This window comes from Triticum aestivum, chromosome 1A, assembly GCF_018294505.1.
Source record: "Triticum aestivum cultivar Chinese Spring chromosome 1A, IWGSC CS RefSeq v2.1, whole genome shotgun sequence".
Taxonomy (NCBI): domain Eukaryota; kingdom Viridiplantae; phylum Streptophyta; class Magnoliopsida; order Poales; family Poaceae; genus Triticum; species Triticum aestivum.
This window is the reverse complement of record NC_057794.1, coordinates 511788040-511808252: the sequence shown is the minus strand read 5'-3', so window position 1 is coordinate 511808252 and position 20213 is coordinate 511788040. Positions and strand designations below refer to the sequence as shown.

Genomic DNA, 20213 nt, shown 5'->3' with positions numbered 1-20213 from the left:
CAACGGTGTTTGTTTCATCCGTCTCCAAGTTGCCCTTGTTTTCCCGCCCTCCCACCCTTTTTTCTTCAAGGACTCAGATCACTTAATCAAGTATCCTTTTATTGGTGGGAAGTCTCTCCATTATTTCCATCAATGTTCTTATCCGGTGGTTCTCATGAAGATGCTCTACAAGTTCATCATTTGTCATTCTTTTTCTTCTCCGGTGGTTTCATGTCAAGCTTTGTTGATCATATCCTTTCCTCGTTTCAATGCTTTCTCATGCCGGTGCAATTCTTAATCATTCACCTCTCGCTATTCATTTGTTCCGGAGTGCTGAAGATATCTCAGAAGATGCTAGTGTTTATTCTCATTCATTTAAGCTCTTTCGAGATTGTTATCTCATTCAAGCCATTTAATTCAATCGACGCATGCTTTCTTTTAAATTGTTCAACGGTGTATCTCTTGAGTGGGCCCTAACCCACAGGTCTTTTCCCAGGATCTTACCTGACTCTTCAAATTTTTCCCGGAGCTATTCTAAATTTCATTTCAAAGTTTGACGTAAGAATGATTTACCATCAGTCATATGTCTTTCTCCAAGATCTTTCAAAATTCTTTCATCGTTGGCTCAACCTCTTCGCTTTTGCTTCTCCCGGAGTGTCTAAACAATTATCAGTGGTGGTTTTCGTCGTCATTCTCAACATTTGAAGACCGAAGAAGAGTTTTTCCTCAAAAAATTATCCGTTCTCTCAAAGACGCGAAGTTCAAGATGGATGTCATCCTCTCATAATTGTTTTCGATTGTGAGAATTCTTTTCACCCATCCGGAGCAATTCAGGAGTTTTTTTAGTTTGTTTCTCCAGAACCCATCATCTCAGAAGTATTCATTCTCAACTTTCAGCTCTCGTTCTCCAAATCTTACCGGTGCATCGTTCAAGCATTCTCTCATCAGCCCGTGATCTCTTCGTTCTCATGTATCTAAATCCCCTCAAGTATCTTCATTTGTTCTCTAATTCTTCTTGGTGTTTCTTTATCTTTTGTTCATTCATTTTCAATTCCTACGGTGGTTCGTTCAAGATTTTCTATTCCTTCATTATCATATCAATTCATTCGTTGTTTCAATTCTACCGGTGGTTCGTTGAAGACCTTCTCAAGTTTGACGCTATATCTATCGTAATCCTTTCTACGAGAATAAGTAGCATGGCAAATCCAATGTGGGTCATCAATTTAATCGGTGAGGGATAAGCATAACATAATTCTTATTCTTGTTTCATCCAAGTGATAAATTCCTTCCTCGGAGTTTGTTCATGATGAATAAATTCTTGATTTTCTTTTGTGCATCTTTCTTTTCCGGCGGTCCAAGCTCTCTCAATTATCTCGTCGCGAAGATCCATCTAAATCATTTCAAGGCTTCACCTTATATTCTCAACTACTCTTTCTTTTGACATCCTTTTGTTTACCGGAGTTCTTCATGGAGGTTCTACATGATGTTTCATCAAGGATTTAATTCCTTCTCGAAGTGTTCATCAAGATTCTTTTCAGAGGAGTTCAACCTTTCTTCATCTTGCATTCCGTAGTGCAATTCTTTCTACCATATCATTTGAGGTGGTGCTATGTCATTCTTCATAACTTGAGTTCATGTTTCATGATTCACATGTTGTGAAGAATGAGGTATCTCAAATCCATCAATCTCTTCATTGGAGTTATCTTGGGTTATATTTCAACTAAAACCTTCCCTAAGGAATGTTGCTATTGGGGTGCTTATCAATAATCCAAGTTTCCTCCTATTCTCGCGATGAAAGATGTTTTCATCTCTCCGTCGCTCTCAAGCAAGCAATTGTTTTCGTTTGTGGCAGGTTTCACCTCAAGTTCTTGAGATGTTTTCCATAAGCCCACAACAAGCTTACTCTTTTCGTTGTTGGATTTCCAACAACTCCGTTCGACCCTTCTCCTAAAGATGCTTTTTCCAAGCTCATTTGAGGCAGAAGATGTGGTTTTCTCCTCCGTTCTTTTGATTCCATTCTTACATTCACTCCGGAGGCATTGTATTGTTGCTATATTCACCCATCATCTTGTTTTGTCAAAGATCATGTTTGTTTCATGTTTATCCAATTAACCGGAGCGTTGTGTCTATCATTCCTCTTCTAACCGGACTCTCATCCAAGTGCTTTCATTTTTGGCCAAGCTCATATTCCTTACCTTCCTTTTCCAACCGGAGTGTTGTCGTAATTGATCTTTATCATTCTTGTACATCTCGTTTCATCCGGAGTGCTTGCATGTATTCTTTCTTTCTAATTGTTCAACCTCGCAAGGTTCTTTGGTTTCACTCGTTTGTCAAAGAAGCAACTTAGTTTTAACTCTTCTTTTCCTCTTCCGTTTTCCTCCGGTGCCATTCTAGATCTCGGGACGAGATCCTCTTGTAGTGCTGGAGTGTTGTGACGCCCCGAGTCCGATGCGCCAGGTGTCTTCCAGTTATTTGCCGACGTTGCCATGTCATTTGCCTGCATTTTGCATTTCATCATGTCATCATGTGCATTGCATCATCATGTTTTCAAAACTTGCATCCGTCCCGGTCTCCCCATTCTTTCCAATGCCCGTTCTGAACCCAGTCACACTTGCACGCGCCTGCGGCATGTCCGAAATAGTATTTTATAAGTGGCCGGAAAATGTTCTCGGAATGGGTTGAAAGTTGGCGTGTGGTCTTATTATAGTGTAGATAGACCGCCTATCAAGTTTCATCGCATTCGGAGTTTGTTTGATAGCTCAACCGTTAAACTATAGCGGCATTATAGCCGGGCACACGTCGGACGTTTTCGGTCTTCGGAAATAGTCGCCGGGCCTCTCTTCTCTTCTCTCAGCCTGAGGCCTTCTGCACAGTCCACTACCTACCGCCAAGCCTAGCCTAAGCTCTCTCGTCAGCCCGTCGCCCTCCTCGCGCGCGCGTCCGAGAGCTGTCCCGGACCCGAACCGGGCAGTCGTCACCGTTGGGTCCGGAACATCCCCAACCATCTACAAAACATCACTGTTTTCTTATTTGGCCTCCATAGCCTATTTTTCCTGACCGTCCGATTTTGATCGGAGGGACGAGATAGCCCCTAAACCTATCCGGCTTGTCCCTAGTTTCTTATGGGCAACCCTAGTTTCTAGGCACCTTGTCCCATCCATCCCATCATGCGCCGCCACTCCTCTTGTTTTTAGCGCCGAACCAACCAACCAGCCTCCATCTTGCCCGATCCAAACCCAACCACCATCGATCCAAAAATCCTCTCGGCCTCCATCCAGCGCCTCATCCCCCTCCTCTGCCTTGATCGAGGATGGATCAAGAGCAGCGCCGTCCGGCCCCGAGCAACACCGCGCCATGGCCCCCGCTGTCAAGTCGCCCCGACCCACAAGGCCTCCTCCCTGTTTTCTCGTTGTTGTTCTCTACTGCTGCTACTAATCGCGTGGTCACTGTGTTTTCTCCTGCAAGGACTGCGCCACAAATTCAAGAATGTCGTCGGCCTCGTCAACTCTCCTTACTGCTCGATCTGACCGCATCCAGCGTCAAGAACCAGCATTCCCAGTCTCATCTCTGGCCTCCCTCGCTTTTCCCGCGTCACCGGAGATCACGCCAAGTACAACGCCGCCTCGTCCCTGAGTTGCAGCGAGCCGCCGTTGCTGCTCGTCTTCATCGAGCCGGCCAAGTCCCAGGAATGTCATGGCCGCCCCTCTCCTCCTCACGGGTCCTGGACCCCTGCGCCCCGTCACCGGCGTCCAGCGCCGCCATGGATTCGCGCCAAGGGTTCCTCACCGCCGCTCTATTTCTGCCGCTGTCGCGCCCTGCTTCGACTGAAGCCGATGCCCTCACCTCGTCTCGATCCAGTGGATCCTAATGCCCAGCACCGCATCGACTTTCCTGCACAGCCGACGTCCTTCGTCAGGTCCTGCCAGCGCCATGCCCCGCGACCCCTCCTGCTGCAAGTCCCGCGCCCGCCGGCCTCCATCCACCGCAAGCTCTACGCCGCCGCCCCTTTGTTTTCTGTCGAACAAAGGACCACGCCCGAGGCCTCTCGTGCCTCCTCGACGCGAGAGTGGGCCGCAAGGGCGCCAAGGCCCAGCGTGTCGCCAGCCCCACGTCGCTCTACTTCCCCTCTCCACCCACCGGACCAAGGCTAGGGTGAGCTTTGCTGCCCCCACCTCTTGCACTGTTGGCCCAAGTGCACTGTTGGCCCATGTCATGTTTTTTTCCTCTAGATGATTTTGTCTATTATTCCAGAGAGTGCCCATTTTGCAGAAAAGTCCCTTAACATCATGCATATTATAACTCACCAACCGTGCATCATATTAAAATAAATTATATATGGAAGATGCTTAGTTTTCCGTCTAGTTTCATAATATGCCTTTTCCATCCATGTTTAAAATGTTTAAAATGTTGTTTGTGTAATTTTGCCCATATGTCATGTTAAAATGCTTTAATTCATAACTAAATAGCCGTAGCTCCAAACCTAACAAACTTTATATGTAAATGGGGTAGAAAAATGCCTAGTTTAACTTGGTGGCATCACTTTGCATGTTTAACAACTATAAAATACGGTTTAGGGCAGAACAATACCAAACCTAATATATGCATATGAGGATTTTCTGGAATTGTTGTTCGTTGTTTCCGGCCTCATTTAAACTTGACTAGATAGGTAATTTTACTTTGCTTCACCCTCTTCCATGTTTAACAACATTTAATATTGTTGGGTACATAAACAAGATCGTACTAAATAAGTTCACGTGGTGTTTCGTCAATATGCAACGGAGTTGCACTTTGAGCTCCCCTTAATTTGTAGGGTTGTTTGTGCACTTTGCCATGCCATGCTTCATTAAACCGGACATGCATCAAACTTGATTGTGCATCATGCCATGTTCATGTGTTGGTTGTTTACTATGTTGTTTGCTCCTTTTCGGTGTTGCTTCTTCGGGTTGGTTCCAATAACGTCGTGTTGTGAGGATTCGTTCGACTACGTCCGTTTGCCTTCTTCATGGACTCGTTCTTCTTCCTTGCGGGATCTCAGGCAAGATGACCATACCCTCGAAATCACTTCTATCTTTGCTTGCTAGATGCTCGCTCTTTTGCTATGCCTATGCTGCGATACCTACCACTTGCTTATCATGCCTCCCATATTGCCATGAGCCTCTAACCCACCTTGTCCTAGCAAACCGTTGATTGGCTATGTTACCGCTTTGCCTAGCCCCTCTTATAGCGTTGTTAGTTGCAGGTGAAGATGGAGTTTGTTCCTTGTTGGAACATGGATATTTGTTGGGATATCACAATATCTCTTATTTAATTAATGCATATATATACTTGGTAAAGGGTGGAAGGCTCGGCCTTATGCCTGGTGTTTTGTTCCACTCTTGTCGCCCTAGTTTCCGTCATACCGGTGTTATATTTCTTGATTTTGCGTTCCTTACATGGTCGGGTTATAATGGGAACCCCTTGACAGTTCGCTTTGAATAAAACTCCTCCAGCAAGGCCCAACCTTGGTTTTACCATTTGCACTAACAAACTACCACCTTCCCTTGGGTTCTGCAGACTCAAGGGTCATCTTTATTTAACCCCCCGGGCCAGTGCTTCTCTAAGTGTTGGTCCAAAACAGAGCCTCTTGCGGCGCCACCTCGGCGAAACTTGAGGGCTGGTTTTAGCTGTACGTAGTGTTCATCCGGTGTTGCCCTGAGAACGAGATATGTGCAGCTCCTATCAGGATGTCGGCGCATCGGGCGGTCTTGCTGGTCTTGTTTTACCATTGTCGAGATGTCTTGTAACCGGGATTCCGAGCCTGATCGGGTCTTCCTGGGAGAAGGAATATCCTTCGTTGACCGTGAGAGCTTGTGATGGGCTAAGTTGGGACACTCCTACAGGGATTTGATCTTTCGAAAGCCGTGCCCGCGGTTATGGGAAGATGAGAATTTGTTAATGTCCGGTTGTAGAAAACCTAGAAAACTTAACTTAATTAAAATACATCAACCGCGTGTGTAGCCGTGATGGTCTCTTCTCAGCGGGGTTCGGAAAGTGAACACGGTTTTGGAGTTATGCTTGAACGTAAGTAGTTTTAGGATCACTTCTTGATCACTTCTAGTTTGCGAACGTGCTTCGCCTTCTCTTCTCGCTCTCTTTTGCGTAAGTTAGCCACCATATATGCTAGTGCTTGCTGCAGCTCCACCTCACTACCTTTTCCTACCCATAAGCTTAAATAGTCTTGATCTCCCGGGTGTGAGATTGCTGAGTCCCCGTGACTCACAGATTACTTCAAACAGTTGCAGGTGCCGATGATACCAGTGCAGATGCCGCAGCCGAGCTCAAGGAGGAGCTCGATGAAGATCGTGTTCGTTGTGTTGTTTCGTTTCTAGTTGATCAGTAGTGGAGCCCAGTCGGGGCGATCAGGGATCTGTAGCATTAGGGGTGGTCTTCTTTTATTTTGGTTCCGTAGTCAGACCTTGATTGTATCTGGATGATGTAATGATTTATTCATGTATTGTGTGAAGTGGCGATTGTAAGCCAACTATGTACCTCTTTTCTCTTTCAGTACATGCGATGTGTAAATATTACCCCTCTTGCGACATTGCCTACAATGCGGTTATGCCTCTAAGTCGTGCTCCGACACGTGGGAGATATAGCCGCATCGTGGATGTTACATCATGGATCACACCATATCCAATAGAGTGCGATTTCGACGTTCGGACACACCATTACGCTGAGGTGTTCCAGGCGGCGTGAGTTGTGAAACAATTCCACATTTCCTTAAGTGTGTGCCAAATTCATGACTCAAATATTCTCCCCCACGATCTGATCGTAAGAACTTGATTTTCCTGTCACGTTGATTCTCAACCTCACTCTGAAATTCCTTAAACTTTTCAAAGGTCTCAGACTTATGTTTCATTAAGTAGACATACCCATATCTACTTAAGTCATTAGTGAGAGTGAGAACATAACGATAACCACCGTGAGCCTCAACGCTCATTGGACCGCACACATCAGTATGTATGATTTCCAATAATTGGTTGCTCGCTCCATTGTTCCGGAGAACGGAGTCTTGGTCATTTTGCCGATGAGGCATGGTTCGCACGTGTCAAATGATTCATAATCAAGAGACTCCAAAAGTCCATTTGCATGGAGTTTCTTCATGCGTTTGACACCAATATGACCAAGGCGGCAGTGCCACAAGTATGTGGGACTATCATTATCAACCTTACATCTTGTGACATTCACACTATGAATATGTGTAACATCACATTCGAGATTAAACAAGAATAAACCATTGACCAGCGGGGCATGACCATAAAACATATCTCTCAAATAAATGGAACAACCATTATTCTCAGATTTAAATGAGTAGCCATCTCACATTAAACGAGATCCAGATACAATGTTCATGCTCAAAGCTAGTACTAAATAACAATTATTGAGGTTTAAAACTAATCCCGTAGGTAAATGTAGAGGCAGCGTGCCGACGGCGATCACATCGACCTTGGAACCATTCCCGACGCGCATCGTCACCTCGTCCTTCGCCAGTCTCCGCTTATTCCGCAGCTCCTGTTTTGAGTTACAAATATGAATAACCGCACCGGTATCAAATACCCTGGAGCTACTACGAGCGCTGGTTAGGAACACATCAATAACATGTATATCACATATACCTTTGGTATTGCCGGCCTTCTTATCCGCTAAGTACTTGGGGCAGTTCCGCTTCCAGTGACCGTTTCCCTTGCAATAAAAGCACTCAGTCTCAGACTTGGGTCCATTCTTTGGCTTCTTCCCGGCAGCTAGCTTACCGGGCGCGCCAACTCCCTTGCCGTCCTTCTTTAAGTTCTTCTTACCCTTGCCTTTCTTGAACTTAGTGGTTTTATTCACCATCAACACTTGATGTTCCTTTTTGATCTCCACCTCCGCTGATTTTAGCATTGAATATACCTCAGGAATGGTCTTTTCCATCCCCTGCATATTGAAGTTCATCACAAAGCTCTTGTAGCTAGGTGGGAGCGACTGAAGGATTCGGTCAACAACCGCATCATCCGGGAGATTAACTCCTAGCTAAGATAAGCGGTTGTGCAACCCAGACATTTTGAGTATGTGCTCGCTGACAGAACTATTCTTCTCCATCTTACAACTGTAGAACTTGCCGGAGACTTCATATCTCTCGACCCGAGCATGAGCTTGGAAAACCATTTTCAGCTCTTGGAACATCTCATATGCTCCATCTGTTCAAAACGCTTTTGGAGCCCCGGTTCTAAGCTGTAAAGCATGCCGCACTAAACCAGGGAGTAATCATCACTACACGACTGCCAGGCGTTCATAACGTCTTGAGTTGCTGGGAAAACAGGTGCATCACCTAGCGGTGCTTCAAGGACACATGCTTTCTTGGCAGCTATGAGGATAATCCTCGGGTTACGGACCCAGTCCGTGTAGTTGCTACCATCGTCTTTCAGCTTGGTTTTCTCTAGGAACGTGTTGAAGTTGAGGGCAACATTAGCGTAGGCCATTTGATCTACAAGACATATTGCAAAGTTTTAGACTATGTTCATGATAATTAAGTTCATCTAATCAAATTATTTAATGAACTCCCACTCAGATAGACATCCCTCTAGTCATCTAAGTGATACATGATCCGAGTCAACTAGGCCGTGTCTGATCATCACGTGAGACGGACTAGTCATCATCGGTGAACATCTTCATGTTGATCGTATCTTCTATACGACTCATGTTCGACCTTTCGGTCTTCCGTGTTCCGAGGCCATGTTTGTACATGCTAGGCTCGTCAAGTCAACCTAAGTGTATTGTGTGTGTAAATCTGGCTTACACCCGTTGTATGCGAACGTTAGAACCTATCACACCCGATCATCGCGTGGTGCTTCGGAACAACAGACCTTAGCAATGGTGCATAGTTAGGGGGGAGACAATTCTTGATATTTTAATGAGGGATCATCTTATTTATGCTACCGTCGTTCTAAGCAAATAAGATGTAAAACCATGATAAACATCACATGCAATCAAATAGTGACATGATATGGCCAATATCATTTTGCTCCTTTTGATCTCCATCTTCGGGGCGCCATGATCATCATCGTCACCGGCATGACACCATGATCTCCATCATCGTGTCTTCATGAAGTTGTCTCGCCAACTATTACTTCTACTACTATAGCTAACGGTTAGCAATAAAGTAAAGTAATTACATGGCATTTTCATTGTCACGCAGGTCATACAATAAATTAAGACAACTCCTATGGCTCCTACCGATTGTCATACTCATCGACATGCAAGTCGTGATTCCTATTAAAAGAACATGATCAATCTCATACATCACATATATCATTCATCACATCCTTTTGGCCATATCACATCACACGGCATATGCTGCAAGAACAAGTTAGATGTCCTCTAATTGTTGTTGCAAATTTTTACGTGGCTGCTATAGGTTTCTAGCAAGAACGTTTATTACCTACGCCAAAACCACAATGTGATATGTCAATTTCTATTTACCCTTCATAAGGACCCGTTTGATCAAATCCGATCCGACTAAAGTGGGAGAGACAGACACCTGCTAGCCACCTTATGCAACTAGTGCATGTCAGTCGGTGGAACCAGTCTCACGTAAGCGTACGTGTAAGGTCGGTCCGGGCCGCTCCATCCCACGATGCCGCCGAATCAAGATAAGACTAGTAACGTCAAGTAAATTGACAAAATCAACGCCCACAACAACTTGTGTTCTACTCGTGCATAGAAACTATGCATAGACCTAGCTCATGATGCCACTGTTGGGGATCGTTGCAGAAATTAAAAAATTTCTACGCATCACCAAGATCAATCTATGGAGTTTACTAGCAATGAGAGGGGAGTGCATCTTCATACCTTTGAAGATCGTGATGCGGAAGCGTTGCAAGAACGTGGTCGGTGGAGTCATACACAAAGCGATTCAGATCGTGGCTGATTCCGACCTAAGCACCGAACAACGGTGCCTCCGCATTCAACACACGTGCAGCCCGGTGACGTCTCCCACGCCTTGATCCAGCAAGGAGAGAGGAAGAGGTTGGGGAAGACTCCGTCCAGCAACAGCACGATGGCATGGTGGTGGTGGAGGAGCGTAGCACTCCAGCAGGGCTACGCCAAGCACTGCTAGAGATGAGGATGGATAGGGGTAGGGTTGCGCTAGGAGAAGGGGTGCAGTTGCCCTCCCACCCCCACTATTCATAGGGGGAAGGGGAGAGGGGGCCGGCCCCCTAGATCCATCTAGAGGGGGGGCAGCGGCCCCCTTAGGGTTTCCAACTAGGGGGGCGCCCGCCCCGGGGGGGGGGGGGCAGCGCCCCCCTAGGGTTTCCAACCCTAGGCGCCTTGGGCCCTTGGGGTGGGGCGCACCAGCCCACTAAGGGGCTGGTTCCCACCCAACTACAGCCCATTAGGTCCTTTGGGGCAGGTGGACCCTCCCGGTAGACCCCCGGAACCCCTTCGGTGGTCCCGGTACAATACTGATAAACCCTGAAACCTTTCCGGTGACTGAAACTGGACTTCCCATATATAAATCTTTACCTCCAGACCATTCCGGAACTCCTCGTGACGTCCGGGATCACATCCGGGACTCCGAACAACATTCGGTAACCACGTACATCTATTCCCTATAACCCTAGCGTCATTGAACCTTAAGTGTGCAAACCCTACAGGTTCGGGAGGCATGCAAACATGACTGGGACATCTCTCCGGTCAATAGCCAACAACGGGATTTGGATACCCATGTTGGCTCCCACATGCTCCACGATGATCTCATCGGATGAACCACGATGTCAATGATTCAATCAATCCCGTATACGATTCCCTTTGTCTACTGGTATAGCACTTGCCCGAGATTCGATCGTCGGTATACCGATACCTTGTTCAATCTCGTTACGGCAAATCTCTTTACTCGTTCCGTAACACATCATCTCGTGATCAACTCCTTGATCACACTGAGCTCATAATGATGATGTCCTACCGAGTGGGCCCAGAGATACCTCTCCGTCATACGGAGTGACAAATCCCAATCTCGATTCGTGCCAACCCAACAGATACTTTCGGGGATACCCGCCGTGTACCTTTATAGCCACCCAGTTACCTTGTGATGTTTGGCACACCCAAAGTACTCCTACGGTATCCGGGAGTTGCACAATCTCATGATCTAAGGAAAAAGATACTTGACATTAAAAAAGCTTTAGCAGACGAACTACACGATCTTTTGCTATGCTTAGGATTGGGTCTTGTCCATCACATCATTCTCCTAATGATGTGATCCGTTATCAATGACATCAAATGTCCATGGTTAGGAAACCGTAATCATCTATTGATCAACGAGCTAGTCAACTAGAGGCTCACTAGGGACATGTTGTGGTCTATGTATTCACACATGTATTACAATTTCCGGATAACACAATTATAGCATGAACAATAGACAATTATCATGAACAAGAAAATATAATAATAACCATTTTATTATTGCCTCTAGGGCATATATCCAACATGTTTCACCCTAAAAGCGGCCCAAACTTGGACCGGAGAGGGGTCGAAAGCGGGCAGAAAACGGACAAAAGTACGTTTGCGCCCGCGCGCTGGGTCGTTTGGTTTGTCCGTTGTACCTCAAACGGACGCACCCGAACAAGATGGGGTCACGCGCTGGAGTTGGCATTAATGCATTTACTGTCGTCTGCGTCTGCATTTACATTTTTCTCATCTCATTATCTCGTTTTATGCATGGGGTTCTGTCTGCACCTATGCAGACCTGGTCTTGGAAGTTGGAACATGGCCATCTCCATTATGATTCGAAATGCAAAAGCAGAATTTGTATATCTGTATGAAACAAAGCTGCAGGCTATTACATAGGTCAGAAGCTCATCAGAATCCTCCAAAGACGGCTAAGCAATTTTTCTCATCAGCCATCTGAAGGAGCTTCAGCTGGCACTTTGATTTCAAGCAGTCACAAGTTTTTTTATGTCAGCACGGCGCACCAAAACAAGCACACAACCACAGTAGTGCAAACCAACATCGACTTGTTACTAAGCCTCAAGCATTTGTCGCAAACTTTTTTTTCTGAAAAAGGAGGTTAAAAGCCCGACTTCTGCATTAATGGATGCATACAACCATCTTTATTAATTATTTAACAAAGATCTGTCAAGAACATATGTCGAGTAACCCAAAGTCACCGCTCAAACTTACTAACTTGATAATGTGGAGTGCTCTCACTCTCCATATCTAAAACCGGTTTGTTGCCGATCCATCCGCATAACATATCGCAACCTATAACTGGCGCAGCAAACCTAAAGCGTACACCACATGTATATGTTTTAGAAGCCACCAAGGTAATCAAACCGCTGACCCATCTTCAGGAAAGAGATTCGCATCATCCTTGTCCAACTGGCCATCCACCGACGCCACAATGGCGCCTAACGGCACCACCTCCATGCACGCAAATTGCTGAGCATGTCGTGGTCGCTGTCGGTACATCACAGCATCATGCCGCCAGGTACCACTAGCTGACACAGCTTGAAGTCTCTGGCAGATCTATCGTGTGTAGCATCTGCCGAACAGGCATGAAACAACGTAGCACTTGTCGGCCAGACATGACTTGCCATCTCCACCAAACCTCCGTGCAAGACAAAGCCGCTCCACCTCCTGCTGTTGTCTTCCAGCACTGCTCCACAAATGTTGCTCTCAAGAGAGAAACGACGCCGCAATGCCGCTATCGTCCGATCTAGAAGACCAGATCCTAGAGTTTTCCTCGCAGCAGCACGAGTGGTCGACAGTAGTTACACGACGATGCCTTCACCAAGGTAACGACGCAGAACGCCGCCATGGTCTGCCGTGGGCTCAGCTTTCACTGACAACTATGTCTCCCCAACTCGCAGCCGGGACTAGATGACGGATCTCGATATCCGACCACTCAGCCTCAGGATGACCACCTCCGACGGAGGAGATAACCACCAACGCCAAGCCAAGAGTCGCCGCCCCGTAATGCAGATCAAGACCAGGAGCGCCACCGTGATCCAAAGCTGAACCGGAGGTTGAGCGGCTGCAACATGGCCACCGCTGCCACATGACGGTGCGGCTAAAGACCCGCCACCACACTCCAACCGTCATTATCCACCATCACCACCGAGGAGATCAAGATCGGAACTGCATAACGATCTTTAGCAGCTGACATGCGAGAAGGCCATCGCCACCGAGCCGCTCGGGCTTTGCCCTGGTGTTGTCGCCGCCGCCGGTGGAGAGGAGACTGTTGGCGGGGGAGGGAAGGGGCGAAAACGGGAGGCTGGGGACACCCTGGTGCGACGCTGTGGCGCCGCATGGGAGCAGGGGTAGGGTCGGGTGAATTGGCGGCAGAGAAAGGATCCGGCAGCGTGCGCTAGATCAAGTCGCTTGCAGGGTCGTGAAAGGCGCAAAGGCTAGGCTGTCCATTCATGGTAGATAATTTGGTGCGCGAGGTCCGCTTCAATTTTCAAATCATTTGGACATTTGAATAGCTCTCGGTAAAAAAGACAAATTTAGGGTATGTAAAAATATTTACTGTTCATGTATTGTTCTAATCCAATTTATTTTTTTGCTGAGAGCTATTCAGATGTCTAAATGATTAAAAATTAAAGTGGACGCCACGCAATAAATTATTGAGCATGTAAAAATATTTTAGAATATTTTGATTTTTTAAACTTTTTTAACTATATGCAGATGAGTTTGAGCACCGAATCACTGCACTTCTATAGAGTACAAGTTTCACTTAACAATAGTAGTGATGATCTAAACACTCTTATATTTCTTTATGGAGAATCTAAACATTCTTATATTTTCTTACAGAGTATGTTGGCTTTTGATCGCTAGACTAAATTGCCCAGGACAAATACACGTACGTACGTGCAAACCTAGCCAACCAACCAGGCAAGCAGCTTGATCAATTCTTTAGCCGCAGCACATGCATGTATACGTGGATAGCTAACTTCGGCAGTCTCGGCGGAACAGATACGAGGCACCAAATCGATGGATTGCTACAGGCTCGTCTCGAGCCTGATATCTTTATCTTTATATATATATATATATATATATATATATATATATACACACACACACACAAACATAAACATTATTCTGATCACGGGATCAGAATAATATTCTGATTACAACATGAACTTCCCGAGTAACGCGTCTGACCTTCCCCGAGTATTAGGTTGAACTTCAGCTAAAAGGTGTCCAAATGGGGCTTGCGATATACCGTTGGATAGCTATGGACATCAGTATCATGACCCAAGTTAAATTTTTGGCAAAATGTAAGCGGTTTAAGAGCAATTTTGAAAACTGTTATTTCTTCACACAAAAAACGTGAATCGTATTTTCGATTGTATTTTTAAACCGTTTATCAGAATGAGGCAAATAATATTTGGAAAGCTGCTGCAAAACCGCTCCTTCCACATGTTGAAAGTTTTCTCTAATTCCCTACGGTTAAAGAGTAATTCAGAAAATCGTAAAATTTCACAAATTGAACACCCGAGTTTGTATTTTCGACGTCATTTCTAAACGGCTAATCCAATTGAGGCAAATAATATGGCGTTGGAAAGCTTATGAAAATGCGCTACTTTTTTATGTTAAAAGTTTTTTCTAATTTTGAATGGTTTAAAAGTAATTTAGAAAACGGTACAAGTTTCACCGAGTTCGTATTTTCGAACTAATTTTTTAACCGTACGTCCAAATGCAGCAAATGATATGTCGTTGGAAAGCTTGAAGAAATGCGAAACTTTTTTGTATATATTGTTTCTCCTAATTCATTATAGTTTTATGTCAGTTTTGAAAATGGTTAAAAACGTATTTTTGCCATAATTTCTACAAACTTTATCGGAATGATGCAAATAATATACTGCTAAAAAGCTACGGAAAATGCGAAACATTTTCATGTTGATGGTTTTCTATGATTCCTAGCCATTTTCAAGTAATTTCAAAAACGGCAAGATCATTCGTTCTGCCTTTTTCGCGAAACAGATTGTCAAAAATGCATCGCGTGAAGAATCTGAACTTCTCGGCGTGCGCACCTGAACTTCACTCTGTTTTTCACGTGATTTTTTTGCTCGTAGGTCTCCATCCACTGCTTGTAACTCTCCATCCACTCACCGAAATTGAGCAAGTGATATACCGGTGGAAAGCTGATGTAAGCACTTAACTTTCCCGTGTTGATCATTTTTCATACTCGCGACGATTTTAAAAGTTTTTCATCTGAAATTCATTCAGTGTAGTAGGTGAACTTCCTGCTGTTTTCAGGTTGAACTTTTGTGATGTATTTTCGTTCTTAATTTTCTCATCCATTTTCGTCAGTGTTACACAAATGATACTCTTTTTGTATAAACCTCTCTCACAATATTTTTTTAACTTTCTCCGACCGAGGACTTGAACTTACACAAATAATATTCCTACCATTTTAAGGTAAATTAGAAAATGGCGAGATCATGATTTCTGCGTTCATCGCGAACGTAAACGCACTACGTGAAGTAGTAGAACTTCTGGGGCATGTCTGTTTGAACTTCAATTTGTTTTTGACGTGTTGTTTTTTGCACTACATGAAGTAGTTGAACTTCCGGGGCATGTTTGTTTGAACTTCACTCTGTTTCACTTTATTGTTTTTTTCTTATATGAAACACACACCATGTAGTACGTGAAATTCCGGTTGTTATCACGTTGAACTTCTATCTGCTTTGAGAGAGTTATTTTAAAACACAAAAAACAACATATATTTTTACGTATTTTGGACATCTAAATACATGGTGAACCTCTCTCACAAGAATTTTTCGAACTTTTCCTCGCCGAGCACTTGAACTTCTAGCAACCATTTTTTCGTTTATGAGGTTGTTTTTAAAAGTGCAAAAAATGGCGTTGTATTTTTTATTTTTTGAACGGGTAAATCCTAGGTTTTAATAAACTCCGAACTTCTATGTTATTTCAATTTGAACTTCACCTTTTTATATTTTGATTAAATAATTGTATTCGATTTTTATACAACAAAAATCGAACATGGAAATACAAGATGAACCTCTCTCGCAAAGATTTTTTTAACCTCCCCGGACAAAGCACTTGAACTTCTTTCAACAACCCTTTTAAGCTTTTATTTTTTCTATACTTTTATTGTCACCTGAAATGCATTCCTTGCAGTAGTTGAACTTCTCGTTGTTTTCACCTTGAACTTCTGTCACGTATTTTTGTTCAACCTCTCTCACAAGAATTTTTGAACTTTCTCAGGCCGAGCACTTGAACTTCTAGTAACAAAACTTTTGGCTTTGCATTTTCATTCTTTTTTAATACAAAATGCACATCGTGTAGTACGTGAACTTCTGGCAGTTATCAACCTCAACTTCTAAGATCATGTGTTCTGCCTTCATCGGAAAAACAGAAGTCTCCGAAAATGCACTTCATGAATAGGTTAAACTTCTGGAGCAGTTCTTTTTGAACGTCACTCTGTTTTTCACGTGTTTTTTTGCCTGTAACTCCCAAACCACTTACCGGAATTGAGAAAATGGTATACCAATGGAAAGTTGTTGAAAACACGCAACTTTTTCGTGTTTCATTTTTTCTCATACTCACGGCGGTTCAAAATATATTTTTTTGAATGCATAAAAATGTGTTTTTAACAGTATACATAAATTTTTTAAACCATTGATTGGAATGCAGCATATAATATACCGTTGGAAAGCTTATGAGTAGGAGCAACTTTTTCATCTAGACAATCATTACAAATTCGTTGCCGTTTGAAAGCAGTATTGATCTTGAACTTCACCGAGAGGAGCACGTGAACTTCTTGCAACAAACCTTTTAATCTTTTAGTTTTTTATTCATTTTATTCTCATCTGAAATGCATTCCGTGTAGTAGTTGAACTTCCCGTTGTTTTCATTTTGAACTTCTACCATGTATTTTTGTTTGTAATTTCTCACCCCTTCATCAGAGTTGCACAAATGATATACCGTGCCGATTACCTCTCTCACAAGAAGTTCTTGAAGTTTCCCGTGTCGAACTTCTCTATTATTATAATTTGAACTTCTCTATTATTATAATTTCTCACCCCTTCGAACTTCTCTATTATTTTAATTTGAACTTCTAGGTTTTATTATTAGAAAAAAGTGTTTTTAAATAAGCATCAAACATCTTTTAAAAAATGAACTTCATACTTTTATTAATTTTATTTTGAACTTCAAGATTTTATTTCTTTGGTAACAAGGAAATCTAAGTTTTTAATAAATGTCGAACTACTTTATTTTTGTATTTTGTACTTCTTGGATTACTTCTTTAGCAACGGAAAAATTCTAGTTTTCTAATAAATATTGAACCGGTCTGTAATTTAAATTTGAACTTCTAGAGTTTTTTATTTACAAATAGTGAAAATCCTTTTTTATAAATTATAATTAGCTCTATTTTTTGTTTGAACTTCTCACTTTTTGTTAATTAGTAACGAAAAAAATCTGAGATGTTTTAAGCGTCGAACTACACCATTAATTTAATTTGAACTTCTCAACATTTTTATTTTCAACTTCTGTGTACTTATTTTATAAATGTGGAAAATAAACCGATGTGTTTGTCCCGATAAGGAATTTCACGAGTTTATTTTTAAGTTGAACACTTACAATTTTATTTCTTTTTGATGCATATCTAGGTCTTTCATATAAGTTTGTGTGTGAAATTCCTTAGTTTTTTTGTTTTCAAGAGAGAGGTTCTATATTTTTTATATTGAGACAAAAGAGGTGGGATACGAGTACTAGAAAAGTTTGGATTTATTAACATTTTTGAGCTTCCATATTTGAACAATTTGAAATTCTCATTATTTTTCCAACAAAAATCATTGGGTTTGTCTCTTCTTGTTTCTTTTTTGTTTTTGTTTTTATGAACACAATTTGTTTTTTGAGACACACGCCACACTCACTGCACAAAAGTTCAACATCCACGGACCTTGGTCAGCCGCATTTTTTTTGTGCTCCCCTAAGTGCACACAACAATCATCAGATACCATATACATGAACTTCAATGGTTGACAAATATGAACTTCTTACTTAGTTGTCGCCGTGAATATCAAAGACAAAGGTGTGAGCTTTTTCTTTCCTCTTTTTCCTTTTTGATCCTCCCGAACTTGCATTTTTCTATAGATATTTTTTCACTTTGTTTCTCAATGCACTGCTACAACCAGTTGGAACTTCTCAATAATACAATATAAACTAACATACTTGAACTTCTCGGACACAACATTTTGACCTTCACAAAAACAAATAAAAATCAGAAAAATTACACGGTTGTACAAGCACAACAATAGAGCAATTTTCTCATTCACTAAATTTCATAACAAGCCATCACCTGTCCCAACACCGATCTCCATGGCAGTAACACCGTCGAATTCAGACGACGTGAAGCTCTTGTGCAACACAAAGTCAGGTTAGCAGCATGGCTGCCTTCCAAACATGTAAACCAACAACAGCAAACAATGGACCACAAATGAAAGAAGGATGATACACAGTAGGAAATCCGACACTGAATGCTCTCTAGCAAGAAGCCCGACGCTCCGGAGCAAAGAGGTGACGCCGTGCTGCACGGTGAGCACATGATCCTTGTCCCTTCTCCCTGCAAACCAAGGAACATCAATCAAATTCATAACACACCAGCAACGGAAAGACAGCCACAGAACAAATGCCTTACTGTGTCTCTTCATTCTCCGATAGAGAACGAGATCGCCGTCATCATCCATGGCGACAGCATCCGACGAGCCACCTTCTCAATAATACCAAGAATCAAGCCTGAAAGCGAACAATCCGTCGTCTACGGTAAGAGTAATGCAAAATGGAGCATGTACCAGTATTCACATACTTTTTTCTCTGGATCAATTCTGTACCTGTATGGGAAGATGAGTACTATAAGAGTAACATGTGTTTGTACGTGTATGGTAAGATGAGTACTACAGAAGTAACATCCAGAATTTCTATATAATGCACGCAGGTTCACATTCACAATAATATCTTCTTTGTAGTATGCTTTTCTGTTGATGCAATACTTCGTTTTTTTCACCTGGATTTGATTAATGCCAAGATGGTGGGTGTCGTTTCTCAATATAGTTTCTTCAGAAGTTCAGATCTTCCCAAACTGAAGAACAAAAGCATTCTGCACATACAGGGGTGTTGCTGGGGATTGAGAAGCTTGTAGACGAATGTAGAGGATGCGGGTATACAACAAGGGAAGGTCGGACGGCGAAGGTCGGACGGCGGGCACTGCAAAAATCAGCCAATTCCTCTAGCGTGATCCAGCCAAGGACGGGAGCCGTGCGTTACCTGGCGCGGAGAGGGAGTCGTGCTGGACAGCGGAGGAGCCCATGGATCCGATCTCGACGGAGATCGCCACCTCTCCTGGCCAATTCGGATCCCGCCTCGTGTGTGTCTCCCCCGCACCTTCAGCTACCACGACTCCTCAGCGAGCCGCGCACGGCACCCACGCGGCACGAACGGCGGAGCGGGGGCACGCAGCGAGTCTCTGCGCCCGTGTAGCCGGCGGGGGGCACGGCACCGGCGACGAGAAGGGAGCCGCTCGCCGACGGGGGGCACGCGGGATGCGGAGTGGGGGCGGCCCCGCTCTCTGCTCGGGGGCTAGCTAGAGCAATGTGCGCGGAGGCTCTGGTTTGGGGGAGGGGAGGGGGGCGGCGGCGCCTTGGGTAGGTCGACCGACGGGAGGAGGCGTGCGGGGCGGCGAGATCCAGGGCGCTCGGTGGAGGGTATCGAGGGGGCTGCGTGTGTGTGTTGTGTGTGTGTGAGGAACACCTCGTGGCTCCTATGTAGGGTTGGTTGTGATTTAAATAATTATTCTAATCCTGAAATTACAATAGTATTATTATATATATATATATATATAGGATTGTGATATTTGGCACACGTGTATCATATAAGCAAAACTGTCACACCTCTATTTTTTCATTTTAAAGTACCACACGATTCCCCGTCCTTTGACCTCGCCTCTTCTCAAATGACCCCGGAGGCTCGTCCGAGAAACCTGTTTCTCCCGCACATCTCGCGCGCCCATCCCCGAGAAAACTGTCACTTTTTCACGTCTACCACATGATTTCTTCTCAGGACAAAGTTACCATGACATTCATATGCAAGTTATCAGGCCTGTGTTGCGTAACTTACCATACTATTTACATAGAACGTACCAGGTACTATGCTTCAACAACTACACCCCTTCAAAGTCACCACTGTATTTT

At 43.8% G+C, this 20213-nt stretch overlaps 1 long non-coding RNA gene across 2 annotated transcripts; it reads right to left on the bottom strand.

Moving 5' to 3' along the window:
- Positions 1-18161: 18161 nt before the first annotated feature.
- Positions 18162-19753, bottom strand: LOC123061412 (uncharacterized). 2 transcript variants are annotated; one of them, XR_006428994.1, is made up of 3 exons: positions 18665-19753; positions 18326-18589; positions 18162-18226 (listed from the first exon to the last, which is right to left on the bottom strand). It is a non-coding gene; the product is annotated as an uncharacterized lncRNA (long non-coding RNA). The 2 variants fall into 2 exon arrangements; XR_006428993.1 differs by having other exon boundaries at positions 18162-18589.
- Between the last annotated feature and the right edge of the window lie 460 nt (positions 19754-20213).